Source organism: Coturnix japonica, unplaced genomic scaffold (assembly GCF_001577835.2).
Source record: "Coturnix japonica isolate 7356 unplaced genomic scaffold, Coturnix japonica 2.1 chrUnrandom540, whole genome shotgun sequence".
Lineage (NCBI taxonomy): Eukaryota > Metazoa > Chordata > Aves > Galliformes > Phasianidae > Coturnix > Coturnix japonica.
The window spans coordinates 34,095-40,534 of NW_015439922.1; positions in this window are offsets into that span (position 1 = coordinate 34,095).

Genomic DNA, 6,440 nt, shown 5'->3' on the forward strand with positions numbered 1-6,440 from the left:
TCCCTATGTGTCTCTATGTGTCCCTATGGGGTCTCTATAGGGTCCCTGTGTGGTCCCTATAGGGTCCCTATGTGTCCCTATGTCCCTCTATGGGGTCCCTATGTGTCTCTATGTGTCCCTATGGTGTCCCTATATGTCCCTATGGGTCCCTATGTGTCTCTATGGGGTCTCTATGGGTCTCTATGGGGTTTCTATGGGGTCTCTATGGGTATGGGGTCCCTATGTCCCCCTATGTCTCTCTATGGGGTCCCTATGTGTCTCTATGTGTCCCTATGGTGTCCCTATATGTACCTATGGGTCCCTATGTGTCTCTATGGGGTCTCTATGGGGTCTCTATGGGGTCTCTATGTGTCCCTACAGGGTCTCTATGGGTCCCTATGTGTCCCTATGGGGTCTGTATGGGTCTCTATGGGGTTTCTATAGGGTCTCTATGGGTATGGGGTTCCTATGTCCCCCTAGGTGTCCCTATGGGGTCCCTATGTGTCCCTATGGGGTCTCTATAGGGTCCCTATGTGTCCCTATGTGCCCCTATGTATCTCTGTGTCCCTGTGTGTCTCTATAGGGTCCCTATGGGGTCTCTATGGGTCTGTATGTCCCTCTGTGTGTCCCTATGTGTCTCTATGGGTCCCTATGTATCTCTATAGGGTCCCTATGGTGTCCCTATGGGGTGTCTATAGGGTCTCTATGGGGTCTCTATGTGTCCCTATGTGTCCCTATGTATCTCTATGGGTCCCTATATGTCCCTATGGGGTCCCTATGTATCTCTATAGGGTCCCTATGGGTCTCTATAGGGTCGCTATGTATCCCTATGGGGTCCCTATGTGTCCCTATGTCCCTCTATGGGGTCTCTATGTGTCTCTATGTGTCCCTATGGGTCCCTATGTGTCCCTATGGGTCTCCATGGGGTTTCTATAGGGTCCCTATGTGTCCCTATGTCCCCCTATGGTCCCTATGTATTTCTATGGGGTCTCTATGTGTCCCTATGTGTCCCTATGGTGTCCCTATGTGTCCCTATGGGATCTCTATGTGTCTCTATAGGGTCTCTATGTGTCCCTATATGTCCCTATGTATCCCTATGTGTCCCTATAGGTCTCTATGTATCTCTATGGGGTCTCTATGTGGTCCCTATGTATCCCTATGGGGTCTCTATAGGGTCTCTATGTCCCTCTATGGGGTCTCTATGTATCGCTATGTATCCCTATGGGATCTCTATGGGGTCCCTATATGTCTCTATGGGGTCTCTATAGGGTCCCTATGGTGTCCCTATGGGGTCTCTGTGTGTCCCTATGTGTCCCTATGTGTCCCTATGTATCCCTATGGGGTCTCTATGTGGTCCCTATGACCCCCTATGTGTTCCTATGTGTCTCTATAGGGTCCTTATGTGTCCCTATGTGTCCCTATATATCCCTATGTGTCCCTATGAGGTCTGTATGGGGTCCCTATGTGTCCCTATGGGATCTCTATGGGGTCGCTATGGTGTCCCTATATGTCGCCCTGTCCCCCCATAGCCCCCGTTCCGATCCCATTTATGCTCCCGTTTGTGGTTCCGGTTCGGTTCGGGGCTGTTCCAGCATCACCCACAAGGGGGCGACAACGGGATGCAGGTAAATATAGGCCATATAGGGGATCCTATGGGGTCAGTATAGGGGGGCCCTATGGGGTCAGTATAGGGGGTCCATATAGGCCATATAGGGGGCCATATAGGGTCGCTATGGGGTAGGGTCCCTATGGGGGTTTATATGGGGTCCCTATGGGGTCGCTATGGGGTAGGGTCCCTATGGGAGTTTATATGGGGTCCTTATGGGGTCAGTATAGGGGGTCTCTATGAGGTCTTTATATGGGGTCCCTATGGGGTCAGTATAGGGGTAGGGTCCCTATGGGGGTTTATATGGGGTCCCTATGGGGTAGGGTCCCTATGAGGGTTTATATGGGGTGGGGGATCCCTATGGGGTCTCTATATGGGGTCCCTATGGGGTGGGTCCATATAGGGGATCCATATAGGCCATATAGGGGGCCATATAGGGTCGCTATGGGGTAGGGTCCCTCTGGGGGTTTATATGGGGTCCATATAGGGTCAGTATAGGGGTAGGGTCCCTATGGGGGTTTATATGGGGTCCCTGTGGGGTTAGTATAGGGGATCCATATGGGGTCAGTATAGGGGATCCATATGGGGTCAGTATATGGTGTCCATATAGGGTCACTATAGGGTAGGGTCCCTATGGGGTCTTTATATGGGGTCCCTATGGGGGTCTCTATAGGGTTGGGTCCCTATGGGGTCTTTATATGGGGTCCCTATGGGGTCTCTATATGGGGTCTTTATGGGGTGGGGTCCCTATGGGGGTTCTCTATGGGGGGGGGGGGTTCTTATGGGGTCTCTATATGGGGTCTCTATATAAGGTCTCTATATGGGGTCCCTATGGGGGTCTCTATATGGGGTCTCTATGGGGTAGGGACCCTATGTGGGTTTATATGGGGTGGGGGGTCCCTATGGGGTCTCTATGGGGGGTCCTTATGGGAGGGGGTCCCTATAGGGGTCCCTATGGGGTCTTTATATGGGGTCCCTATGGGGGTTTATATGGGGTCCCTATGGGGTCTTTATATGGGTCCCTATGGGGTATTTATATGGGGTCCCTATGGGGGTTTATATGGGGTGGCTATGGGGTCCCTATGGGATCTTTATATAGGGTCCCTATGGGGTCAGTATAGGGGATCCCTATGGGGTCTTTATATGGGGTCCCTATGGGGGTTTATATGGGGTGGGGGGTCCCTATGGGGTCTCTATATGGGGTCGGTATAGAGGTGGGGTCCCTATGGGGTCTCTATATGGGGTCTTTATGGGGGCGGGGTCCCTATGGGGTCTCTATAGGGTGGGGTGTCCCTATGGGGTCTCTATAGGTGGTCCCTATGGGGGGGGGTCCATATAGGGGGTCCCATAATGGGGTCAGTAAAGGGGTAGGGTCCCTATGGGGGTTTATATGGGGTGGGGGGTCCCTATGGGGTCAGTGTAGGGGGTCCCTATGGGGGTTTATATGGGGTGGCTATGGGGTCCCTATGGGGTCTCTATATGGAGTCCCTATGGGGGTCTCTATGGGGTGGGGTCCCTATGGGGGTTTCTATATGGGGTCTCTATAGGGTGGGGGGTCCCTATAGAGTTGTACCTCTGGGGGTCACTATATGGGGTCTTTATGTGGGGGGGTCCATATAGGGGTCCCTATGGAGTGTCTGTTGGGTGGGGGGTCCATATGGGGGTCCCTATGGGGTTGGGTCTCTTTGGGGGTCTCTATATGGGGTCTTTATGTGGGGGGGTCAATATAGGGGTCCCAATGGGGTGTCTATGGGGTGGGGGGTCCCTATGGGGTCTCTATATGGGGTCCCTATGGGGTCAGTGTAGGGGATCCCTATGGGGTTTATATGGGGTGGGGGGTCCCTATAGGGTCTCTATATGGAGTCCCTATGGGGGGGGCCATATAGGGTTTCCTGTGGGGTCAGTATAGGGGTCGCTATGGGGTAGGGTCCCTATGGGGGTTTATATGGGGTCTCTATGGGGTCCCTATGGGGTAGGGTCCCTATGGGGGTTTATATGGGGTGGCTATGGGGTCCCTATGGGGTCTCTATGGGGGTTGGGGGGTCCTTATGGGGGGGGTCCCTATAGGGGGTCTCTATGGGAGGGGTCTATATGGGGGGGTCCCTATGGGGGTTTATATGGGGTGGCTATGGGGTCTCTATGGGGTCTCTATATGGGGTCCCTATGGGGGTGTCTATATGGGGTCTTTATGGGGGGGGTCCCTATAGGGGGTCTTAATTAATGGAGGGCTTAATTAATGACTTAATTAATTAATGGATTACTTAATGACTTAATGACTAATTAACCCTTAATTAAAGGGCACGACGGAGGTGGAGCTGCTGCCCCCCCCCCCCCCCATTGCTCTTAATGTACGTGGGGGGGCTGCGGCGGGGCGGGTGATGCTGCTGCCCTATGGGCGTCGCTGGGCGTGGCGCGAAGGTAAATTTGCATAATTTGCATATTAATGAGCTAAGGGGATGGGGTGGGGGGTCACTAATTAGGGTAAGGTTAATTAGTCTGGAGGGGTAAATTAATTAAGGGGGTTAATTAGAGCTTGTTAATGGGCCGGGGGGGGGTGATGCTGCTGCTCCTATTGGGCGTCCTCCTGTCCAAGGTAATTTGCATAATTGCATATTAATGAGCTAAGGGGATGGGGATGGGGTTAATTAACCAGGGGGGTTATTAAATGGGGAGTAATTAATTAAGGGTTTAATTAGAGGAGGTCAGTTAATTGGGAGGATGGGCGAAGGGGCTGGGATAGGGGGATCACTCTAATTATCAGGGGATAATTAGGCATATTAATTTGCTTAATTAGCATACTAATGAGCTTACACAGGGGATGGGGGGGCTTAATTAATAGGGGGGTTAATAGTGGGGTGTCGCTTCGACTGGTAATGTGTGAATGTAAGGGAGTTAGATTAGGAGCTTGTTAATGGGCGGGGTGGGGTGATGCTGCTGCTCCTATTGGGCGTCCTCCTGTCCAAGGTAATTTGCATAATTTGCATATTAATGAGCTAAGGGGATGGGGGAGGGGGTTAATTAACAGGGGGGTGATGTGGGTGCTGTGGGCGGAGCCGCGGTAAATTAATTAAGGGTGCGTAATTACAGGAAGCTCCTCGTCAATGGGGGGGACTGGTGAAAGGTGGGGCTAATAGCGGGTCATTAATTGGGGGGATAATTAGCATGTTAATTAGCTTAATTAGCATATTAATGAGTTAAGGGGATGGGGGAGGAGTGTCACTTTAAGGGGGGTTAATTAATGGGGGGGTAATTAATTAAGGGGGTTAATTAGGAGCTCGTTAATGGGGAGGATGGTGAAGGGAGGCTGATAGGGGGTCATTAATTAGGGGGAATAATTAGCATGTTAATTAGGTTAATTTGCATATTAATGAGCTAAGGGTATGGGGAGAGTGTTAATTAACGGGGGGGTAATTAGTGGGGGGGTAATTAATTAAGGAGGTTACTTAGGAGCTCGTTAATTGGGGGTAATTAATTAATGGGGGTTAATGAGGACTTAATGAAGGGGGTAATAATGGGAATGAACGGGTTAATTAATGGGTTAATTAGGGATTAATTAGGAGCTAATAGGGGGTAATTAATGGGGTTGATGAGGGGTTAATTAATTAATGGGTGTTAATTAATGGGGGTAATTAATTAATGGGTTAATGAGGCGTTAATTAATTGGGGTTAATTAATGGGGTTAATTAATGGGTTAATTAGTGATTAATTAATGGGGTTAATGAGGGGGATAATTAATTATTTGGGGTTAATGAAGGGTTAATTAATGGGTTAATTACTGATCAATTAGTATTAATTAGGAGCTACTAGGGGGTAATTAATGGGGTTAAGGAGGGGTTAATTAATTAATTAATTAAGGGGGTAATTAATTAATGGGGGTAAATGAAGGGGGGTTATAATGTTGATTAATTAGTACTTAATTAGTAATTAAATAGTATTTATTAATTAGGGGCTAATGGGGTTAATTAATGGGGGTTAATTAATTAAACAAGACTAATTAGGGGGTCATTAATTATGGTTATTAATTATGGATATTAATTATGGGGTGATTAATTAATTAGTATTTAATTAGTGATTAATTATTAATTAGGGGCTAACGGGGGTTAATTAATGGGGGCTAATTAATTAATAGAGGCTAATTAGGGGTCATTAATTATGGGATTATTAATTATGGGGCAATGAAATAATTAGTAATTAATTAGTAATTAATGATTAATTAGGGGCTAATGGGGGTTAATTAATGGGGGCTAATTAATTAAAGGAAGCTAATTAGGGGTCATTATTTATGGTTATTAATTATGGGATGATTAATTAATTACTAATTAATTAGTAAATAATTAATTATTAATTATTAATTTGGGGCTAATGGGGGTTAATTAATAGAGGCTAATTGGGGGGTCATTAATTACGGGGTTATTAATTACGATTGGGTTATTAGTTAATTAAAGGGGGGTTATTAGTTAATTAATGGTTAATTAATGACTAATTAACGCCTCATTAATATTCACAGTGCGGCTTCTTCCGGCGAGGATACCGGAAACGGATGGAGGGGGCGGAGGGGAAAGACCCGGATGTGGCTGAATGGGAGGAGGGGGCGGGGGAAGACCCGGATGTTGCGGAGGAGAAAGACCCGGATGTTACGGAGGCGAAAGACCCGGATGTTGCGGAGGTGAAAGAACAGGATGTTAATGGAGGGGAAAGACCCGGATGTTAATGGATGGGAAAGACCCGGATGTTAATGGAGGGGATGGGAGGGGGGAAAAGGGGAAAGACCTGGATGTTAATTGAGGAGAAAGACCCGGATGTTAATGGAAGGGAAAAACCCGAATGTTAATGGAGGGGATGGGAGGGGGGAGGG